We start from the raw sequence: 26193 nt of genomic DNA, 5'->3' as shown, positions 1-26193 counted from the left end.
AAATGACACTTGTCTTATCTCTTTCTTACTTAACTTAGTGTAATAATCTCTAGGTCTGTTCATGTTGCTGCAAATGACATTATTTCATTCTTTTTATGGCTGAGTAATATTCCATTATATGTATGTGTCTATATATATATCACATCTTCTTTATCCATTTGTCTGTCAATGGCCATTAAGGTTGTTTCCAGGTCTTGACTATTATAAATATTGCTGCTATAATAAACATTGGGGTTCATGTATCTTTTCAAATTAGAGTTTTTGTCTTTTTTGGATATATGCCCAGGAGTGAGATCACTATATCATATGGTGACTCTATCTTTAGTTTTTTAAGGGAAACTTCATACTGTTCTCTATAGCGGCTGCACCAATTTACATTCCCACTAATATTGTAGGAGAATTTCCTTTTCTCCACACCTTCTCCAGCACTTACTTGTAGACTGATGATGGCCATTCTGACTGGTGTGAGATGACATCTCATTGTAGTTTTGATTTGCATTTCTCTAATAATTAGCAATGTTGAGCATCTTTTCATATGCCTGTTGGCCATCTATATGTCTTCTTTGGAGAAATATATCTTAAAATCTTCTGCCTACTTTTTAAATTCAATTGTTTGGTTTTTTGGATATTGAGCTATATGAGTGTTTGTATATTTTGGAAATTAATTCCTTGTCAGTCTCATCATTTACAAATACTTTCTCCCATTTTGTAGGTGGTCTTTTCATTTTGTTTATGGTTTCCTTTGCTGTGCGAAAGCCTTTCATTTTAAGTAGGTCCCATTTATTTTTGCTTTTATTTTTATTATGCTAGGAGATGGATCCAAAAAAATACAATCGTGGTTTATTTCAAATAGTGTTCTGACTATGTTTTCCTCTAGAAATTTTATAGTATCTGGACTTACATTTAGGTCTCTAATACATTTAGAGTTTATTTTTGTATATAGAGTTAGAGGATGTTCTAATTTCATTCTTTTAATAGTAGCTTTCCAGTATTCTAAGCACAACTTATTGAAGAGACTATATTTTCTCCACTGTACATTCTTGCCTCTTTCGTCATAGATTAATTGATCATAAGTGCGTGAGTTTATTTTGGGCTTTCTGTCCTGTTCCATTGATCTATGTGTCTGTTTTTGTGCCAGTATCATACTGTTTTGATTACTGTTGCTTTATAGTATAGTCTGAAGTCAAGGAGCATTATTCCTCCAGCTCTGTTACTCTTTCTCAAGATTGTTTGCTATTCAGGGCCTTTTGTGTTTCCATACAAAATCTAAAATTGTTCTAGTTCTGTGAAAACTGCCATTGGTAATTTATAGGGATTGCATTGAATCTGTGGAATATCCAAATTTTAAACGGAAAACCCCACCATTTTTAAAGATAGAGACTTTTATTTTGTTATTTTTAAATATACAATAACCTTCAAAAATATATTTATAAAAATGATACAAGTTTTGAACATAGAAAGTTAGAAGGTTTGACCAAAGAATACTAAATGAATAAAAATATAAAAAGTGGCACACAATCTGTGGCCAGCTCAAATATCTATTAGAAAAGATAAATTATATATTATTTATACTGTTAGCTAAAAGTCATATATTCTTTATGCTGCAAACAATACTGCATTGCTATTTATTTTGCTTAAAATGGTAAATAATTGACTAAAATAGTATTATTGAGTGGAACTTCTGAGGCAGGAAGGTACTGTGCAAAAAAAGCAGCATACATAAAGAAAGCTGCAACTGTAAGAGTCTATATGCTTCACATTTTTGTATGAGAGAGCATGACTGGTCTCCCACAGAGAAACGTGACAAGGTGTGCAAGGATGTGCAAGGCACTATCCAAATGTGGACAGTTTGGACAGCGAAAGCCATTATCAAGGGGACACTGTATGATCTGAGAAGCAGTGCCAGCCCCATACTGTGCCCATGGCAGTGTCTTCCTCCACCTCTGCCTATTTGCTAGTAGCAGTGAAATCTCTTTTCCATGCCTACTGTTCGTGATTGCTATCCACTCAGCTTTGGACCTCTTTATCCCTTGGGATATTTAGTTAATCAAAAGTTAGTCAGAATGGTCCCAGAAGGACAATTCTGAAACTCAAGTTATTAGAAAATTAATATGGATGTGCCTTTTTTTGAACCCAGAGCTCATAATAAGTCTAAGCTACAGTTACAGATGGAATTCAAGCCTAAGAGTAATGTTTTAATTACATCCTTAATGACCACATCTGCTCACACTTTATCCCTGGTATTCACAAGGGTACCCACAGCTTTATATGTGAACATCCCCTCTCTGAATATGCCCTGCCAAACTGCTGAAGATAGCAGTTTGTAGTGAGGAACAAGAAAATAATTTCTATAAGTTTACATCCTTCAATCAAGTTTGTGTCTTCTCTATGAAACTATAGTTAATGCATTTGCTATAATTCCAGGTTAAAATTATATCTAGTCATTGTCTCAGTACATACAAAAATATTTTTACATGCTTAGTAAGGGAGGGGGTATTATGCACCATATATTTTCATATATAATTTTGATTCTCATACAAACTTTTGGGGTAGATAATATTAGTCTACTTTTTGAGTTGAAGATTCAGTTAGAGACTTTAAGCAAATTACCAAGTTCTTACATCTACAAGGTGGCAGAGCCTGAATTTGAACATATTTTAGTCTGATGTCAAATGTACGCTCGTAACCACTTCATTATATTGCATTGCAAAGTCTCCTGTGAAAGGAGATTTAAACTAGGCAAACATTCCCTTTACGGAATGTGTCAGTGAATGTTTATGTTATTCAGAGGGACAATGGATGACAAGGGGGTAAAGTAGAAGGTATAACTGTGTAAAACATTCTTCTGCTTTACCTTTCCTACTGTTTTCCTTTTGCACTGATCAAGTCATTTATTTGCCAAGTTAAAAAAAAAAAGCTTTCTGAAAAAACAGTTCCCTCTTTGAAGTATCATGTGAGGGAAAAAAATGAGAAAAGAAAAATTAGCAAATGTAAAGTTTTTGACTGTTTTCATACTGTTTGCTTGCATAATTTTTTTAAATAAAAATTTTTTAAAGTTATCTTTTATACATAGTAGTCCACCACCTATAAGTTTTAAGAAATAAACCCTCAGATTTTAAAGTATTTATGTATTTGCAAAACTAAAGTCTGGGTTAATATTTTTTTATTTATATATATATTTTATTGAAATATAGTCAGTTTACAACGTTGTGTCAGTTTCTGGTGTACAGCATAATGCTTCAGGCATATGTGAACACACATGTATTTATTTTCATAATCTATTGGATTAATATTAACAATATCAGTTATTAATATTAATAATAATATTGGGTTAGTATTGGCTTTCTAATCTATTGGGTTAATATTTCATCTTCTGTTGGGTTAATACTTTACATAGCTTCTCATTGCAGCAATTATTGGTGTGATGACAGTAAACAATGGGCTGTCTTTATATGAAGAGGCAGCAGGCTCAGTGTTTAGACAGTTTCTTCACTATTGTGAGGAATTTAGCATGCTTATTTTTCTGAGAAGCTATATTTAGTTATTTCTAAATTAAGATGGTATTTTATTTTTTGTGAACTTATCTATAATGAAATTACCTTTGTGGTAAAATAGAATGGAATTCCATAAATGTTTAGAGAATGGCAAGAAACCAATTACAATTCCCTGTGAATGGAAAATTGAACTTACACTTTCATGAAACTGTCTGTTGAAAATAAATCCATTAATAGAGTAATACTTGAGTTTCATGACAAGTTTTCATCACTTTCACTGAATAGAATTAGGCTAACATAAAATATTATGGGAATGTTGACTAATTGAATTAAAAGAGCTAAAATAAAAACTGCCAGCAAATATTTTTCTTTGATAAGGACTAATAGTAATCTTTACTATTAATCATATAATTCTGCCTTGTATTAGTTTTGGTAGTTATAGTAGTAAAGCCAAGCATCTGTGATTCTACCATTTAGTAATCTTACAGTCTCTCCATTCTTGTAGCCTGGTCACACAGGGAATGCAATGCAATGAATGTGGACTCGGGCCCTGCCATGTGACCCAGGAATTCTTCCTATTTCCAAAAATAATATAAGACATCCTTTTTTAAATGGTGGTGTCTAAACTGTTTTGTGGAATCTTTTGTTAATGCCTTCTTTATTTTTGGAGCACATATCTCAAGATATGTAATCATCCTCTGAGCTTCCTATCTCCTTCTATAAGTAGAATGATGTTGGAAATGTAGAGGAAATTAAGCCTGACCTTGATCAGTGGCATGATGATTTTTTAAGTATTTATTTTTTCATTTTTTTAATTTGTCAGCATATCAATTCCTTCTAACTTAAGTAATTGAAGTTCTAGTAGAATATGTATTCCATGATATACAGCAGCAAATTAAGAGAAACATAAGTGCATAGTTCTAAACATATAATAATATATGACTTTTTTTTTTCCTGAGTTGATTTTATCACAATATTTAACACTATGTAGCAAAGCAATGACTAAGTGCTTTGTGGGAAGAGAATAACAATTTATCTGTAAATGATGGTGGAGAAAGTAAACTTCTATAAGTGCACACTTGCAAATAAAATCTTCTTAAGAAATCAATACTTATAAATATTCTCTACTAAGTGATGTAATTGCCAACATTTTCAGGGATTTTATATCATATCGTGTGCCATCCTGTATTTTACTAATACCCACACAAAGCATACACACATATATACAAAAATTATAACTTTAAATATGTAATGCATATATTTATCAGTTTTCAATGTCAAGATTACTCAAGTTAAACTTAATATTATTATATGAGATTCATGTAATTTAAAGTAGAAGTATAATTTTTCTATGATGTGGATTTATTTATTTGCATCTGGTTTGTTAAAATGGAAATACAAAACAAGACTAAATCTTCAACACCAATGTAGTCTTTCTCTCTTAATAAAGGTTAAAAATCCTTAGTGTATGCTGAAGTTAGAAATTGGTAGAATATATGAAGTTTTAGTGTAGAAACCTTGTCTTAGTTCTAAGTTAATCTTTATCTCCAGATTCTTTTGTGACAGTGGGTGACTTGCTTAGCCTTTTAAGCTTAATTTTTACATCTATAAAATCAGACAGCCTAGGGTAGCTTCCTTGTAATATCCTTCTAATGTTTACAGATTATTTAAAATAACAGGATAATAATAATAGTAATAGTAATAGTAATAATAGTTATAATTTCTACAGTCTCATCCTATATCAGGCACTAGCTAAGAATCAGCATGTATGACTTAAGTTACAGCTCAGATCAATTCTATGTGGTGAGTAATATTATCATCTCTACTTCACAGGTCAGGAAACTAAGGAACAATGAGGTCCAAAGTTACACATTTAGTAACTATTAAACCAAAAAGCAGTGATTGATAAAAAGCAGAAACTTTTCAAAATGTCTTCAACTTTATCAATCCTTATATTCTAAAATCTAAAATATGCATGAATACACACACATTCACTACAAATATGCATTTTGTCATATAAACATATACACACTTGTAAATTATATCTATAGTAAAATTTTCCAAGTTATTGAGCTTAATAGCAATGAGTATTTTCAAAAATATTAAATTTAAATATTTAATATAAAATAAAATTAAAAATTTTAAATGTTGCATTTCTTAAATGTTTTCTAACTAAAGAGAGAACCTCAAAATTACTGACTATAGATAGTAAATAAAGCAACCTCATTTTATTACCATTACTTTCAATAACTTATGTGATTTAAGACCTTTTCTGACCTTTGAACTAAGCTATGAAGTATTTTAAGATAACTGCATTTTTAAGATAATAAGTTAAGGCTTTACCAGTGACTTCCTGTTTCATATACTTAAAGCCCAATGAATTTCAGACAACTATAGTAATTTTTAATTTTGAACGAAGGTGAATGATAATTTACTAAAAGATTTCTATTGATGCAAATTTGCTAATGGTCTCACCATTAAGCAAAACTGTGAGTTTTGCCAGAATTTTCAGTCTTCCACCATATTTTAAAAATAGAATTTTCATCACAAATTTTCCATGATTATTTTAATAACTATGAAGAATAGTAAGGCTCTTCATTTCAAAACTCTTTAGAAATACCATTTTAAAAAAATTATATGCAAGCAAAAACAAAGAAAACTAACAAAAATCCACCTAAAAATTTCACCATTACAGGCTTATATTCTTTAGATGCATAATAGAGACTTTTATTCTTGTACATTTAGATTTGCTTAGATTCTCTGATTTACAAAAGTAAGATTTAGATAATTGCCTTTTCTAAAAAGAATATTTTCCCCCAAAATGAAATGTTTTTCTGAATACCAAAGCTTAAATAATTTATAGTTAATTAAAACATTATAATTTGAAATTCTAAGCAAATTTGCAATTAGCATTTGTAATTAGCGATTATAATTAGCATTTAGAATAATTCAATATCATACATTAATATTTAAATCTTGACATCAGTCTAGGTATAGATATATAAGCTCTCTAAAGACAGGATTGTTTTTTACCTCTGTTGTATCCTTCTAGACAACAATCAATATCCTTTTGAGTAATAAACGAATGAATACCATCCATAACTTTGTATTAAACATAATTCTTTCTGTCAGTAAAATTGTTTTACTGCAAAATTAAATAAATGGACTTATTGTAAACATAGACATATCTATACCTTTCCCAATGTCTACATATACTTCTTTTATCTCTATACCTACACCTGTTTCCTGTTCTGTTTCTATTCCTGTACCTACCAAAAGTCTTCAATTTTTCCAACCATATTGTTTGCTTTCTTGGTTTCTGTATCCCCAGTGGTAATACATACATGTCTGTTCAATGGTAAATGAACGCATATAGATGAAATTACTTGATTCCTAATTTCTATTAAACTTCACAATCAAATTTTCCAATCTTCCAGAAAACTGTGGAGGTGAAACCCAAAGACCTGTCTTGAATTAGGTTCTATCTGAGGCTTGTCTCGCAATACAGTTGTCAGATGATTTGCTATATGATGGATTTAATGATCCATTTACTTTTTGGAGCAGGTAGGGAGGCTTATTTCCTTCCCTTAAAACTTCTGTCCTTGAAGAGGGAGCTCTGTTATTGCAGTTTTTTCCGTTTTTATTCCCTTTACATGCCCACGCTATAATGTTGCTGGAGTGGTTTTGCTAACTAGGGATTTAGAAGAGACAACAGAATCTGGACTGTAGCCCTTTGTTCTCTTCTCTCTTTTGGTAGCTCACTGCTCTTTGTTCCTCTTTGCTCCTTCATGCCTCAAATTTTTCAGCCATAAACACTGAAACTGTAGCAGAGACCTCTCTCCTAATGCATCGCTGGCTATAAGAAGGTAGAAGTCTGTCTCATTCCCAGTTTCAGGTTTTAGAACCCTAATTGCTTCAGATATGAGCCACAGTCTCCAGTATCAATTTGTTCCCCAATAAAGACACACTTTCATTTCTACTACACCTTGGATCTCTGCCTAATTTCTCAAGTAATCCAGCTCTTGGGCAAGGAATGAAAGCGATGTTAAGGCAACAACAATTTTAGCTAGAACACACGTGCCAGTCACTGTTGTAAACATTATATATAAATTCAGGGCATCACACATCACCCTCATCAGTTAGATGCTGTTATTTGCTCTAAGACCTCAGAGCTAGTAAGTGGTGATGATTTGTTTCAAACCCAACAGTCTGGCTCCAAACTTTACCACACCATTTATTAGACCCCTAAATCCTCCTTTCCAAAGATAATTTCAAAGACAAAAAAACTCACAACATTTTCATTTTGAATCAACCCAACTTTGATTTTGTTTTCCATCTCACAAAACTTAAGGAAAATGAAGTCAATTCTAAAGTCAATAAAACTGATTTGACTGTTTCTCTCTTTGTCAAAATTATAACATGTTTGCTGTTTTCTGTTGAATTTATCAATTTCTTGACATCAATATATCAAACACTTAAGAATTTAATTTATGAGTATATATGTATTTAAATAATTATGCTTTCCATAAATATTTTTGAATTAATACAATGATTGAATAGTGAACATTATTAAAATTTCTATGTGTTGAATACATTTTAAAAAACAACAAACATAAATACATCTAATAATAGTAACCAAAGTAATTGGATTAAATTTAAAAGTAATTAATTAAGAAGTACACCGAAAGTAAATGAATTTTTAAAATTGACTGCATATGTATTATGTATGTACTCATACACACTAATGGGGAATTGAAAAAAACACACTATAAAAAAATTAAACCTGAGCAAAGCAAAATCAAGAATAATAATAGCAATTTGAGTATAGAGGAACTAAAATTATAGATATCATATAGCAGCTATATATGAAGTTTATAGAAATGATGTCCAAAGAAGAATTAATGATAATTATTTGCTAACTAACTATGAAATATAAAGCTGATGTATAAGACAATGGTCATTTCTGCAGCACACAGAACACAGGCACTACGGAAAAGGTATATAACAACCATAGCTAAGAAATATTAAATTAATGGTCAGTAATTCAATAATTTGCTTTCAGTTGTGATAATTTTAATAATTTATTCCATTCCCAATCATTCCACCAAGTTTCCTTAATATCCAGAAGACATCCATTATTAAAACATTGCTTTAACTTCTTCTCATCCCGCAAGGCAGAGACTGACACATTGTAACACTGAATTGAGAGGGTGCCAACTGCTAGCACCTTTAACAGGATGGCACAGGAGCCTGCCCTCAAAGTGCCACATAAGATCAAGACACATTCCTCTCTGACTTGCCAGTGCTCAAATTATCATAGGCAGGCTCATATTTACTGTTCTTTATATACTGCTGCTATTTCATACTATCTAAAGTTTGATTTTAGATATTTTATATTATCTTCTATTGTGACTACAAGTCATAAAATTGAGTATTTTCAGCTTGTCAATATGTATGTTGCCAAGAATAAGAATGATACAGCAAATAGATTCAGTAGTATCTCCAGGTTCCCAAGTCCCATACTGTAAATACATGTTATGTTACAAAGGAACTTCAATTAATTTTCCAAAAATTGTATCTGTAAATATAATATACCAAACACAATATGTTTAAGTCCAAACTACATTTCCAATTTTATTATCTTTCCTTATTGCATAGTTGCATAGTCAGAGAGCACATTAAATAAAAGTATGGGAGAAAGGCATTTTTCAATTGTCTTTGTGACTTTCTAGTTACAATTTCTATTCCATAAAACATTCTTGTAAAGATTGAAAGCAGTTGTAATGAAATTTAGAAGGCACATACTTTTCCTATCCTTTTGCATGGCTAGATTTCATAACTTTTCACAAATGACCAATTAAAAATTTTATATAGACAACAGGATGAAAAAATATATTTATTGCTTTAATTTCAGTTAAAATTTATCTTCTAAGTAAAACACTCCTAAAAGACACACTGTTTTGATCTTATTGAATTATATGCATTTAAATGCAGACTTTGACTAGCAGCCAAGGCTGTGTGGGAAATCTTTCCACTAAAAAATAAACAGGAGACTGAAAGCTCAGTCAGCTACAGTAGTGTTTTGTTTTGTTTTGTTTTGTTTTTTTCTCTGAGGTGAGATTTTAATAATACTTTTCAGTATATTGACTTTCAGATAATAATGATTTTATTTCATAGTGTTAACACAATGGAGTAAAAAGAAGACGGGTAAGAAATTTTTTTAAAAATTGGCAGAATCAAAACACCTAAGTTATTTAGCCTCAGAACTTCTATTTAATTTTGTTGGATTTTCCCCCTCTGAACAATGTAAATCATTCTCCAAATGAGAATGTTCTCTTTTTTTCTTCTTCTATCATTATAGTTTATTTTAATCCAGCTGTTCATGTCTTCCTGTGGGACAAGCAATAACCTACAATTAAATGCAGGTGCTTTGAGAACAGAATACCCCTGTTCTTCCTAATGACTTGAAGTAAATACAAAGAAAGGAGAAAAAAGTGAAACCTAAATGTACTGCCTGCTTAGTAAAGAATGAGATCTTTCCCCAGGCATGAAAATGATGGTCTGCTTTCTATTAAGGATGTGATTCCCTTGAACATGTGAAACGGTTCTTTTTAATTTGTTTTCTAAGCAGAAAATTAAACAACTGAAATGGGAAAGTATACTAAATCAAAAGAAAAAAAAGAAAGGAAGAAAGAAAGAAAAGGAAAAAGGAAGGAGAGAGAGGGGATGGGAAGAAGAGAGAGGGGAGAAGGGATTGGGAGAAGAAAGAAGGAAGAAAGAAAAAAGAGAAGAAAAGAGGAAAAGAAAAAAAGATGCTGGCATCTATAAAAATAATTGGGTCAAAATATTATAACCTCTAAAATGTAAAACAGAACTGCTCTCATACTACCTTAAAAACAAACAGAAGAGTTCTTCTGTTCTTACACAGTATTTTGTAGATTGAGAAGCTGAAAATATTATATGACAATTTATTGTCTATTATAATAAAAATATTTCCACTTTTGTATTTCATTTTTACTCATCTATATACAAGCAGTGGATGAATATGACTTATTTATGTTCACTCACAACATGTATCTACATTGAACATACTTTTATAATTACCCAAGTAGATAACTTAACACATACTCTTGAAACATCAACTTAAAAAAAAGTCAACCTAAACTACATTTTTAATTTCCTCAAAAATCTGTTATTTATATATTCAGAATAATCATCAAGTGAATCAATAAAATTAAGTTCACAAAACAAAATGTCACATGGGAATTTGCTTTTGACAGAAAACAACCAAACATAACACATACAAAGATAGGGAAAATAAAGAATTGTAAAATACCATGGCCTTGCTTGTACAACTTAGCTTTATTATTGCCTAAACCTAGAGTTAAGACAGTGTTAAATGGGATTTCTTAGCACTATGCTCATTAAGAATCCGTAAATCTGCTTGTGTGTTGATGGGTACTGGATAATATAGATCATTGCTGATGTATACAGGTTTTGAATAGTTCTTAAAAATGGTGAATCAATTTGTTGTAAGCAGTTATGCAATGGAAGTCAACTTTAAGACTCTGAAATTATACATCGTTCCCCTCTCCTTTTTCTGATTTCACTCTTAAATCCAGAAACTTTCCAAACATGTTCTCTGGTATGTTATGTATTGTCAACCACAGCAGATTTGTTTTTATTTGTTAGGTATAGTGGTTTCAAATAGGATCTTATTTGATAAAAGGCATTATGCTACTAGCTAACAAAATATGAAAGCCATTGCTTTTAATACATCTGAGATTAATTTTGGCAAGTAGTATGGTAACATAATGAAACAATTTTTCCCAACATTAGGAAAAGAGATCTCACCTTCTCTTACTAAATTATCCTTCCCCAATTCCATATATTATGATCTGTGTCTAAACTCAATATTCTGTTCTATTAATTTCCTTGCCTATTTTTATAGTATTGTGTGTCATCTATATTGTTAGAATTTTGATATTTGGTAGTAAAAGGCCAACATTATTACTCTTCTATATCAATTATTGTCTTGCACATATGTTTTTTCTTCCCAGTAAACTGAGAATCACACAGATTCCAAAAAGAGTTTCTATTCTATTAATTTAGACAAATTACATTGTACCATATTTTTCTTTTCTATAAAGAGGAAGATTTGTTTTTCTAATTATTAAAATTTCTTTAATTTTCACAGTACTCTTTTATAAATCTTTTAAACCAAGAGGTAGAATGTAGTGATAGTCAAAAACTTAGAAGTAGCCATCAGACTAATATAAATTGAAATAGTGATTCTGCTATCTGAATGTGTGACTTTGAAAAATTACCCAAATTTATTTTAAATACTTTTGTATTTAAATACTGAAATACTTCAAATTTTGCATAGTTATATTTTTTCAAATTAATATTTATCAATACAACATAATTTCTACATAGGAAAGAATTTGTGTTAATATAAATTCAGAAATGAGTATACTTGCCCTAGGAAAACTAGATCATTTTTCTGATCTGATTACTATTACATTCTAGTATTATCAGGATCTAATAATACTGTGATAAAGCCCAGGTAACAGATACAATTAAAGAAAGAAACAGACAAGGGTATTTGAAATTGTTAATCAGAGATGTCTTGTGCAGACCATTGTACCACTCACATTTCCTTGTACCTTCATTATTACTGTCTCTAATACTTGAAGAAGGAACACATTGTGTGTGAACAGGATGCTCTTATTTCTTCTCTGAGGGGGAAGGTACAATCCGTCAGAGTCCTCATGAAGGTTGTATCTTTAAGAAACAAGCTACAGTCCTGTTGCTGCAATTGCTCTTATAGCTGAAAATTTTTCACCATCTCCCTTCTCCATTACATATTCTAGATTTCTCTTACCCTTGGGCAGCTCTTGGGTCAGTCAGCTGTATTTATATGGTGAGATGATTACTATGGTCTGAATGTTTTGTTCCCCCGAAATTCATGTTGAAACCTAATGGGTAGTGAGATGGTTTTGGAGGTGGGGACTTTAGGAGGTGATTCAGTTCTGAGGATAGAGTCTTTATGAGCAGAATTAATGCTCTTATAACAGAGACCCTGGAGAACTGCCTTGCTCCTTCAACCATGTGAGAACACAGTGAAAAGATATCATCTATGAACTAGGAGGTGGGCCCTCATTAGACACCACATCTGCTGGTTCCTTGATCTTGGACTTTCCAGTCACCAGAATTGTGACAAATAAACATCTATTGTGTATAAGCTATAAAATCTCTATCATTCTATTATAGCTGTGTTAACGGGCTAAGTCAGGGACTCGCAGATTCATGCTCCAGGCATCTGAGTCTTAATTGTTTTGCCTTTCTTGTCACAAATGTTACTCTGTAATCACAGGAAGTATACACACCACATCAGCAGATGCCAAGTAAATGCCGTAGGTTCCAGATACTTTTCTTCCTGTAGCAGTTGTATAGTGGCAATTAGAACTTCTCATGATAATCAGGACCTATTACCACTGGCAGCAAATTAACTCCTTCCTTTGCCTTCTGGTCCATAGCTAAACAAGCAGTGTAAAATGACCAGTGGGGAGTAGCAGTTTCAGTTCCATGGGATGCTTGCTGTGTTGCCTAGTGGAAATAACTCCTTTCTGCTCCTCGTGAGCTAGGACCTTTAATCCAGTTTTGGGGATGGGATGAATAATTTATTATCACACATGTAGACTGCTAGTAATGATGGTGAGAGGAGCCATTGTTATTTTCACCATTTCTTCTGATCCCATGTATTTTAGCTGTTAAGTGTACAGGACGACAGAGTGGAATATGGCTTAATTCATTGAATTGAAGATGCCTTTGTTTATGAAACTTATTTTTTATGTGTTACCAAAAAGTAAAATTTAATTGCCAATTAAACTATTCTACTATTGTGCAATATATAAAATACTATATTTTCATATCACACAGACTTTTAAAGTTCGTTTTATATCTCCTGAAAAAGCTTTTTAAAACTTCTATTTCATGAAATCTAAGACAAAGCATTATTTTACATACCATTAAGAAAAAAGCCTTGCAAATATAAATTTAATATACCACTGATTGTCAATGATTGAATGTAAATTATTCCAGAGATGATAAAAAGTGAAAAAAATATGACTAACAACTGATAATATAAATTGAAGTGAGAATGAAGGTAATAACATCTAATGCTAAGGGAGAAGTTGTATTCTAATGCGCTAAATGGTAGAAATGTGCAATGTTTCCTGCCTTCTTGAAAATCAGTCAACATCTGTTAAAGTTTAAATGCTCATATTCTTAGACAGCATTTTTGGTCCTGTGACTCTACTAGATCAAAACAGAAACTATACTTCAACGACTTTATTCTAGGTAATATTTACCATAGATTTGCTTATCATACCAAAACACTATCCACAACATGAATGCCCGACACATTTGAGCTTCTGAATAAGTTGTGACCGTACAAAAAATAAATATTAAGGCAATAAAAAGAATTAATTAAAATAATAAGCACATGATTATATTCAGTAACAAATGGAAAGAAAAAACTTACATAACATGAAGCAGTTTTTACTGAACAATAAAAAATCCTCTATGTATATTTTGTATATTAGTTCATTACTATGGAGAAAAGTGTGGGTAATCTATGTAGGCTATATAAGGGGGGAAGATGGATAGGTAAATAGGAAAATGATACTACAGCATTTTTTGATAATCACAAATTATTAGTTAATAATAAATGCATAATCCTATCTATGAATATTTTATAAAATATGTAGATGTTGATTTTTCACTTTGCAAAGACTAAAAGATTATACCAATGAAAACATTCACTTGACTTCTTTATAAATCTGAACAGATTTTTTTATTGGATTTCCATTGGTTCTCTATAATATCTCATATAATGCTTGTGGAAAAAGATTTTTCATAATTATCTCCATATGGCCAATTACATCTTTCATCTTTATAAAGTCACCTGCTTGCTACTTTAAATTATTTTCATTTTAAATCATATTTTTCTTTTATTTATAAAATAAACAACAAAAGTATTTGATAAAGAACACATATTAGTATAGCTGATCTGAATTTGAAAAGCTTGAGTGAATTATTTGAATCTGAGAGAAAATAAGGAAATATCTGAATATTTGAACTTGAATATAGTAAGGGAAAATAAGAAATGTTTCACTCAACCATATATACTGTACAGCTATTTTAATGCTATTTAAGTGGTTTGACCTTTAGTTTCTAGTTTCATGTAAGGGAATGAGTACATATTTTATTTTCCTCATACTACCTTAGAGCAGGTAGGATTTACACCAATATTTTATTAAATTACAAGTGCAGAGAAATACACTTATGGGGCATAGCTTAGTGCAGGCTCAGGATGCAAAGCAAATGGTTTGGAACGTTGAACCCACAATTGACAGCCTGTGATCCTAACGACTAACTTAATTTCTGGTATCTCAGTTTTCTCATGTTAAAATAGGAACAGTAATAATACATCCCTGAAAGAGCTATTATTAACATTACACATGTCTAAGAGCTATTTCTTGAGGGAGTACGTATTTCATGTCAAGGAAACAGTCTGGCAAATAAAAACGCTCAATGAATGTCAGCTGTTACTGTTGTTGTTATCCTCTCTACTTAAGCGCACTTCTCCGAGGGAGGAGAGAGCTCAGTAAGACAATAACTTGGCCTGGTTTCTCTGATGGATAATGTTAATATATTAAAATGAATAGTAACAGACTCATATTCATATCCATCTCTCTTTCTCTTTCCCTTTCTTTTTATCTCTGTCTTGCTATAAACTATTTTCATGCTACAAACTTTCATAGACAGTAATCTCAATATCTAAACATTTTAAAAGTAGAAGCAAATTTTCCTTTACTCTTATATTTCTATCACTCAAAGCATAATACAGTTAAGATCTAAACATTGATATTGTTAACCAAGGAACATAGTAGAGAATTTAGGTTATCAAGAGAAGAGAGGAGACAAATAAAACACAACAGAAAAAGAAAATATTATTGATTTCATCCTGGCCAGTATTTCATTCTGTGTTGCTTTTTTTCAAAATCTACAACCTGAAAATACAAACAGTTTAGAGAATTCTCTCATTATAAGGCTACTTGTAGCATACTACTCCGGCATCATAGAGAAATGTCCATTTTGCATATTGCTATGTTTTAAAATTTTAACATAATTTGAGATATTTCAAGCTTCTAACATACGTTAGAACTTTTTTGTGGTAGAATAAACTAGCCAACAGATCTTATTCAATGCTTGTCTTCCCTTCAGTGTTCTTCAGCCATGTTGTTTCCTCTCAAAACTGTCCTGCACACTCATTACCTCACGTGAGAACTGGGTGTTGATCTCCAGTTAATGACAAAGACTCCCTGTTTCATTCATTTCACATTCAATTTGGAAGCATGCGTGGATTTCTAGAATTGGTACTAAGTGATACTATAAGAAAAGTTTTTGCTGTGTATTCTCCACAGTCTCAGGCTCTTTCTCTTATTTTTGTACTTCCCTTTTTATATATTCTCCCAGAGATTTTTATCTGTGTCATATTGTTGCCAAGATCGTTTATTCTGATCATTTTGTTTCCTAGGAAGGGATTCCCAAGTTTCAACATTTTCTGAGCTGGAGAATTAACCTCTAAAGATCACTGGGCTAGAGAATCTCTTAAGGCTTACAAATCTGGGATCACCAAGGGCCCAGAGAGGAAAATATATCTTTACTAGTTTAAACATTTCTCCACAGGGAAAAATCTAGGCCCAGATGACCTCACTGGTGAATACAATTAAACACTTTAAAAAAGAAATAATATCAATTGTACATGAACCCTTCCTGAAAATTGAACAGGTCTGAGTATGTCTCAACTCATTCTATAATGTCAGGGAAATGATAACAGCAAAAACCAGACCAGGATACTATGAAGAACTAAAAACTATATGGTAAAAAACTAAAAATTATTATCAGAATTTTAGCAAATTCATCTATCAGTACAAAAAAAAAAAAAACCACCTGATTACCAAGTATGGTTTCTTCTAGTTGATTTAACATTTATAAAGTCAATTAGTTCTTTATATAAATTTTTTAAAAATTAAAATACTACTATCAAAATATTACATCCAATACTGATAGAAATTATCAAAACATTAAGATAGATGGAGACTTCCTAAACTTGATAGAAAGCATCTACAAAAAAATCTACAACAAACATCGTATCTTGTGGTAAAAATTTAATCCTTTACTCTGGAGATACGGAAGAAAACATGATTTCTATTCCCACCACTTCTATCCATCATTGTACAGAGATTCTAGTCAATACAATATCTGAGAAGAAAAAGGCATCTAAATTAGAAAGGAAGTTTTTTTTCTGATGAGCTTTTATATATTTATTTGCAAACAATGCGATCATCCATTCAGTAGAATCTGAACCTACTGAAACATGTAAGTGAATTGAACACAAAAATGAATAAGTGAGTGAAGGAAACAATATCTTTATACAAAAATCAATTGCATTTTATATAATAGTAGTGAATAATCAGAAATTACATTTATAATCAATGCCATATAAAGGTGTCAAAACTTATGACATACTTAGAGATAAATCTCACAAAAGATAAGAAAGACCTGTGCACAGAAAATTATAAAACACTGGTATGATAAATTAAAGAAGAGCTAAATAAATAAAGGATATACCATGTTCATGAGTTGAAAGACTTGGTATTATTAAGAGGACAATTCTGTCCAAACTGATATACAAATATAAAGGAATTCCAATCAAAATCCCAGCAGGTGCTCTGTGGAAATTGAAAATGTTGTTTTCAAGTTTATATGGAAATGCAAAATTATATAATATTGTTAAAAGCTTTGAGAGAGAAGAACAAAATAACCAACCTTACCTTTTCATAAGATATAAGGCTACAATAATCAAGATATGTGGTATTGGCATAAATTCTAAGAAATAGAGCAACAGAACAGAATAGGAAATAGTGACAGTTGCAGAGGCAATTCAGTGGAAAATAATTTTTTAAAGTGGTGATAGAACAGTTGCATTATCATTTACAAAAAATGTACTTAGACCCATACCTCACAACATACAAAAATTAAGTCAAAATTAACCAGAGATCTAAATATAAATCCCAAAACCATAAAATATCTGGAAGAAAGCATAGGAGAAAATCTGTTACCATGAGTTCAACAAAGATTCATTAGATATGACACTTGTAGACATGCTCTATCAAAACAAAGTTGGTAAATTTGACTTCATCAAAATTAAAAATCTGCTTTTCAAAGATACTGCTAAGAAAATGAAAGAACAGTACCCAGACTGGGAAAAATACTTGCAAATCATACATATGATAAATTACTTGTATCTAGAATATGTAAAGGCTTCTCAAATTCAATAATAAAAAAATAAAATAAAAAGCCAATTTAGAACAGGCAAAAGATTTGAACAAATACTCCCAAAAAGATAAACATGTAAATAAGCACATGAAAGATGGTCAAAATACTGATTATCAAAGACAAGCAAATTAAATGAGATAACACTACACAACACTTAGAATGGCAATTAAAATTCCAGACATCCCAAAGGCTGGTGAAGATATGAAGAAACTAGAATTTTCATTCACAGAATCACCTAGAAAAATAGTTTGACAGTTTTGTTAAATTTAACAATACACCTACCTACCATATACACTATCCATTCTACTCTTCAGTATTTATCTATGAGCTATGTAAGCATGCATTCATACTTTTTCAAGAATTTTCATAGAGTCTTTACTTGTAATAACTTAGATCTGGAAGCAATCCAAATGTTCATCACCAATTCAATGAATAAGCAAACTGGTATATCATGGCCATATTACTCAAGAATAAAAATGAGTGTACACTATAAGTTGGATGACACCTCAGAATAATTTTATTGAGTTAAAAATCTACAACCTTCGTAAAAGAATGGATACTTTATAATTTAATTTTATAAAATTTCAGAATATGCAAAATAATCCAAGTAAATGTAAAAAGCAGATCAAGGATGCTTAGAGTTGGGGAGAGAATACAAATAAGGAAGAAGGCAAGAAATATAAAGGGGCATGAGGAAACTTTGGGGGGCAATGAATATGTTCAGTGTCTTTTGGTAGTGATGGCTTCACAGGTGTTTACATATGTTAAAACTTAAATTGTACACTCTAAATATGTATAATTTTTTGTATGTGACTTCTTCAACAGTGCTGTTAGAAAATGTAAATTTCGATGCATTAATTTTGTGTTATAATAATTATAGTAGTAGAAAGGTGTGGGTGCAGTTCTGGAAGAAGTAACCTTGATTATATAAATTCTAAATGAACTCCTCTGGTTGACACTGCAAAATAAAATGTCAGACTGAGAAAAAATTAATACAACCTGAGAATTTAATAATGGAAATTACTATTAATAATGAGTAATACTTATTCAGTACTTACTGTGTCATAGGCCTTTTTCTAAGAGTATCCCATATATATTGTTAATATGATGTAACAACCCTATGAACATTCTTCCTATGGAAATCTTCAGTAATCATCATAGTAGTCACATGGACTTTCAGATATTTTCCATGCCATAGCTTTACTTCTACCTGGAAAGAGTCTGAATGAGTAACTTGCCTCTGTTATTTCCAGAGCCTGATCCTACAGAGTCAAGGCCACTCTCTTTCAAGATATAATTTACATATGCTCTAATAGGCAAGTGAACAAATTACAATATTCTGAAATTTTTGTCTCTATTCTCTGTGTGAAAACTTTCCATGAACGCTACTTTTTAATATTTTATTAGTGTATAGGTGAAAAGATTGCCTCTTGTTGTCACAATAGAAAGGGATAGTAGTGGATAGGTTGTAATTAGCTATCATTACTGTTCATTAGATCAAATGTATATGGATTTAAGGCACATTTAACCCTTTGGAAGCAATTCTTGTAAAAAATTTAGGAATCTTAACTATTTACGAATTATTTACAACTATTGTCTGCTCAATCTGTTTTCTGAATCTCACCTCTAATGTTCCTGAACATGAGAATCAATATTTTTATTTTGAATACTAAGCACCTGGAAGAGTAAATAATACAAAGCATGGGCCCAGTGTGTGCCAGTTTAACTCAAATAAATTCAAAAGAAATACAAGTCTCAACTTGCTCTAATAAGTCCCTTCTTTGTCATCGTGTCCATCTTTCTCTCTGCCTATCCCATTTATTATCTAATATGAGCATTGTATGAGGTTTCATTAAGAAAGTCAGATTTAGATAGGAATATAGAAGGGATAGTATTTCAAAGTTGCTTCATGTGCAGTGATTTTCATAAGTTTTCTAATTTCTGCTTTCACATTTCATATAATTTTATATTGCAAACATTATTCATCAAACCTGAAACTTTTAATTTCCTGATTGAAGAGGATAACTTTAGATCCTGTTCATGCTTATATATTTAACCAACACACAATTTACTCTAATTTTGACAGAATTTAATTTAATCACTTTATGGGTAATATCTTTGATCTTTGATTTGAATTTTATTTCTCTCAGATTCAGAAGCTGTTATATAAATAAAGTTTAATTACATGCATATTAATCATTTATATCTTAATATTCTTTCCTAATACAGAATGTCAAATATTCAACTTTAATTCAAACACCTCTATAAGGTTTTTCAAAGTATTTATTCTGTCTACTCCCTATGATTTCCACATTTTTAGCATTTATATCATATAATTTTGCCCAGAAGTTAAGAGTTAAGTTACTTTTCCAGAATATTTTTCCTCTCTATGTAAAAAATTTTTTCTATTAGTGGATAAAATAATTGATTTATCAGAGAAAAATAATGTGGAAAATATGCTTTTCAAATGCTCCGAGTTCAAAATTTAAAAACTGTATGTAAGTATGAAGTATGGAACTTGTTATATTTTATTAAGGCTAGCTATCTTTGTTAACATCAACTATAAAATCCAGATCATCATTCTAACTCTTATTCATGGGTAACTGTTGAACCACTGTCAAAAAAGTAGAATGTCAAATGTTTTCCCATATATCATAAGTTCAATATTAATTTCATGTTAATGATACAATTAAAGAAAAATCTATCATCAATATTGTCACACTCTAAACAAAAGTGATACCTATTTCTTTTTTTTTCTACCATACTGTCGACATTACTGAGTGCCATAATAGGAGTTGGAGATACAACAAAATGCATTACATTTTATCCTATCTATAACACGTATATTTGAATTTTTAACACAAATCTTGGGCTGAAATTTATATAAATTTATTGGCTGATACATTTGTTATCATTTTCTAGTAAAATTTGATCCAAATGTTTTATACATTATGAAATTGTAATGACCAAAGTAAAACATTTGTTTCCTGACTACTCAGTTTGTTGGAAATTTTATCATTGATTTTCAGGGCAGGAAGCTCAGACATTTTAACTTTCTGAAAACGTTTAAATCTTTGAAGAGAAAGAACACAAATCTATAGTCAAATTTGAAAATATTTTGTGTCCATTTAATTCTAATCTGAGTTTTAATGTTTTTTTAGGTACATATGCAAAAATAACATTTTAGTTTCCAACATTAATTATCTGAGGAAAGGGAAAGAACCAATAAAATTAATCTCTTTAAGCTTTCTGAACAAAAATAAATTTATTAGACTAACGGAGCAAAAAATAAATTTATAGTCCAGGCATCAATTCTGAGGTTTATTTTTATGGTGAAATTAGTGGGACATCATTTGATACCATTTTTTAAATATATTTTAAAAACCAAATGTTGAAATCTACAACTAGAAAATAATTGTGTTCCTAAGAAAAACCTACAAGGCTTGATTTGACAATTAACCATGGTTTTCTTTTTAGGGTTGGTGAATCCTTTCATATAGTTTTTAAAAAAACAGAATAAAGATGAAAATTCAGTATAAAGCAATAAAAAATCAGTTAAAAAATAACTAGAAAAATGTCACCAAGAAGTGGGTTGCAGGAAGCTAGAAGTGACCTGTGGGCATGTTGTTATGTACGTGATGAGTTCAGACTTGACTAATTATTTGTCTGTCCTTGTATTTTTAAGCTATATAATACAAGGTGCTTACTTTATGAATCCAATGCACAATAAAGGCATTAGCTTTTCTTTTGAATTTATACTTACTCCTTTACCAAGCTATTCATTAGTAAATATGTAACAACTATTATGGTTTGATAGAAAAAATTGTTTGGCTCATGTATCAGGACAGTCATAGGAGATAATAAAATTATATCCTTATCAATTATAACAAAATATCTAAATAACTGTATAAAAAACAAATCTTGATTATACATGGTTGGATTTTCAGCATAAATTATCAGATTTTAACTTAAGAATTTTTAGTGTAAAAATACTCAAAAATCTAAATTCTATTCTATCAATGCTAAATTGGGTTAATTAAAATATTCCAAATAACATAAACATTTATGCAAATAAATCAAACAAATAGAAATTTTAAACCCTAATGATGGATTTTGAAGTTATTCCATCATGATGATAGCTCTAAAATTTAAAAAATAGGACTTTGTCCTACTATCATGCATTAATTATATTATTTTTTCTATATTGAATATATAACTTAAACTTTCAGGGGCAACTTGATCTCTTTTGGGTTGAGTGACTTTCCCCATCATTGGCATAGTACAGTAGCTTAGTGCACTTCTCTCTCCTAGGCTTTCAACTGTATAAGCATCCATGCAACTGCTGATCTTATAATTTCAGTTCTCTGTCTGTCACAAAGTCACACATACACACACACACACATACACATACACACGCACACAAAGCACATCCGCCCCTCATTATTCATGCATTTACTGTGAGTCAGGAAAATTTTCTTACAAATTGGCACATAGCCCTGAAGATACTTGGTTGGTTCAGGAAGAATTATTTTCATTTAAAATAAGTAATAATAGAAACAGACCTATCATATCAAGTATAAAAAATTCTATAGGAATAACATATCATCAATAAGACAGCACAGAGAAAAATAAACACAAAAATGTTTGCTATACATTAGATTAAAATCATGTTCATAGATTTCTTTTAAAATTATATAAGTAAGTAAATACATAGTATATTAAAAAGTTACTAGGAAATTTTGTTTTAGAATTCTAGGAATATGGAATATAAGCTAGAAGAATTCAGAAGAGAGGAGAAAGATTGTAAAAGTCATTGCAGAAATAAAGATTTCCTTTAAGCCCTCAAAAAAAGAATAATCTCTGTTCAATACATAGTTAATGAAAGTAAACATTAACTCAAGTGAAAATGAGCAAAATAAAGTGGAAATGAGCAAAAATTTGAGTTGTTTAGAGAGATATTTCATTGATGTGCAAGATAGCCCATTTATCTATATTCCCAATATATCCATAATTGGTATCCTGGAGGAAGAGAAACAAATAAGGTGGTTACAGAAATACTAAAAATTATAATAAAGTATTCCAAAAATAAAAGAAGACTTCAGAATTTAACACAATGTACCCCATACTATTCCAAATAAGAAATGCTGGATACCAAGAAAAATCATGCCACGTTTATAAGATAAGGAATAAATCCTTTGAAAGTACAGGGAGTAAAAGTCATCTCCTAACTTAAAATAAGCTGGGTGAATTCTGATATTAAATTCACAAATTCAGAACTAGAAGAAAATGAACAATGACTATAAAGTCTTTGGTAAGAGAAAGAGTGAACAAAGAATTTTAAACAGAGTTAAACCGTCGTTTAAACATAGTAACAAAAGGAAGACATTTTCAAACATGATGAAACTTTTAGAGGACATTCTCATTTTAAGAAAAACTGCTGGACAAATAATTTTAGACAACTGAGAAATAAAAGAAGAATGTATGCAAGAAGGTGGTATAGGAATTTCTGGCACCTGTCCCCTCCCAGAAACATTAATTTGAACAACTGTCCAAAAACAAAAAACAAAAACAAAATTTCACAAAGAGCTAAGGATTCCAGGTAAGGATTTCTAGCACCTGAATGAAGCACAAAAATATGCACTGAAGACTGTAAGAAAGACAGGTTCATATTATTTTCATCGATAAGCCCAAGTAGCCCAGCACTGAGAGAAACACCCGTGGGAAAATGAGAGTGAAATGAGCAGCTGACTTCACTGAAGACATCAACGTCGGCCAAGCTCTAGCACAAGGTCAACTCACAGCTAATGATGGCTCCCATGGCCCCAGGCTCCCATTAGATTCCTGTAAATCTTGGCTTCTGGTGCATCCCTCCACAAGCTGGCTCCCCTCATCTCAGGCAGCTCCTGTGGCCACAGGCTCCAAACCAGCCCCTGTAAATCCAGACTCCAGACTCCTAAAAAGGACAGCAACTGTTTGGCCCCACAACCTAGTCTCTAGACTGGTTCCTGCAGACTAGATGTGGAAACTAAACAACTCCTTAACACCAATGGGTAAAATAAGAAATCCAAGGGGAAATAAAAAAAATCTTGAAATAAATAAAAGTGGAAACACAACATACAACAATTATGGGATGTAGCAAAAGAATTTCTAAGGGGTAAGTTATAGTAATGAATGCCTTAAAAGAAAAAAGGAAAGATCACAAATAAACAACCTAAATTTACAACTCAAGGAGCTAGAAGAAGCATAAACTTAGCCCAAAGTTAACAGCAGGAAGGAAATAACAAAGATTAGAGCAGAAATAATCAAAACAGAGGCCAAAAAAAAAAAAAATAGAAAAGAGCAATGAAACTGAAAGTAGTTTTTTTTTTTAAAGATAAACAGAATAGACAAACTTTGACTGGAATACTTAAGAAAAATAGAGGAGACTGAAATAAATAAAAGCTGAAATGAAAGTGGTAAAATTACAGCTGACATCACCAAAATACAAAGCATCATGAGACTGCCATGAAAATTATACACCAACAAATTTGATAACCTAAAAGAAATGGATGAATTTCTATAAACATACAACCTACCAAAACTGAATCATGAAAAAATACAAAAAACTGAACAGGTGAAAAACAAGTAAGGAGATTGCATCAATTTGCTTATCAATTCAATCTCAACAGAGAAAAGTTTGGGGCCAGATGGCTTCACTGGTGAAGTCTATCAAATATTTGAAGCAGAATTAAGGCTAATCCTTCTCAAACTCTTCTAAAAAAAAATTGAAGAGGGGGGAGTACTCCCAAACTCATTTTATGAGGCCAGTATTATTACCCAGATACCAAAGCTATATAAGGACACTACAAGAAAAGAAAACAACAGCACAATATCCCTGATAAATACAGATACAAAAATTTCCAACAAAATACTAGCAAATTGAATTCAACAGTACATTAAAAGGATCACAAGAATGATCATGTGTGATTTATCCCTTGAATGTACTATTGTATTGATTTGCATGTGGTTCAATACATGCAAATCAATAAATTTGATAAGACACATTAATAGAATGAAAGGTGAAAGCATATGATCATCTCAAAAGTTGCAGAAAAAGCTTTTGACAACATTTAACATTTCTAGTAAAAACTCTCAAAAAATGGATTCTAGAAGGAAGCAACTTCAACATCATTAAAGCCATATATGACAAATCCACAGCCAACATCATACTCAATGGTGAAAGTTTGAAATGTTTCCCAATAAGATGAAGAACAAGGCAAGAGTGCTCACTCTCACCAGTTTTATTCACTTCAGTACTAGAAGCCACTGACAGAACAATCAAGGCAAGAAAACAAAGTAAAATGAATCCAAATTGTACCAGAAAAAGTGAAAGTTTCTCTGTGAATGATAGGATCTTACATATAGAAAATCCTAAACACTCCACCAAAAAATTGTTATAGCTGATTAAATAATTCTGTAAAGTTGCAGCATATAAAATCAATGTGTAAAATTAGTTGTATTTCTTTATACTAACAATGAACTAAAAGCAGAAACAAAAACAATCCCATTAACAATTGTATAAAAAGTAATAAAATATTTAGGAATAAATTTAAACAAGGCAGTAAAAGATTTGTACTCTGAATATTATAAGACTTTGATGAAAGAAACTGAAGAAGACACACAATAAATGGGAAGATATCCCGTGTTCGTAGATCAGCGGAATTAATATTGCTTAAATGTCCATACTATCCAGAGACATCTATAGACTCAGTACAATCCTTGTCAAAATTCTAATAACATTTTATAATTCCTAAAAATTGAATGGAACCACAAAAGACTCTTGAGAAAGAAGAACAAAACTGGAGGCGTCATACTCCCTGATTTCAAACTTTATTAAAAAGCTATAGTAATCGAAACAATCCGTTTTTTACATAAAAGAAGACACACAGACCACTGAACAGAATCAAGAGCCCAGGTGTAAACCCACATGTGTACAATCAACTAGGGAGTATTTGACTAGGGAGCTAAGAACACTAAATGGGGATAGGATAGTCTCTTTAATAATTGGTGCTGGGAAAACTGGATATTCACTTACAAAAATTGCACTCCAGAATTTAAAAGTAAATGCATTCTCACCACAACAAAACACAATAAGGAGTTTATTTGCCAACAAAACCTGTAATAAAGAAAGTTGGAAATTCAAATATACATAATACAAGATGATGCCAGGACAATAACTGTAGAGAGAAGGAACATAACAGTTTGAGGAAGATGATAATATAAATAAAGACACAACGGCATGATCAAGAAC

Source organism: Vicugna pacos, chromosome 2 (assembly GCF_048564905.1).
Source record: "Vicugna pacos chromosome 2, VicPac4, whole genome shotgun sequence".
Classification (NCBI taxonomy): Eukaryota; Metazoa; Chordata; class Mammalia; order Artiodactyla; family Camelidae; genus Vicugna; species Vicugna pacos.
Note: the sequence above shows the minus strand (reverse complement) of the source record.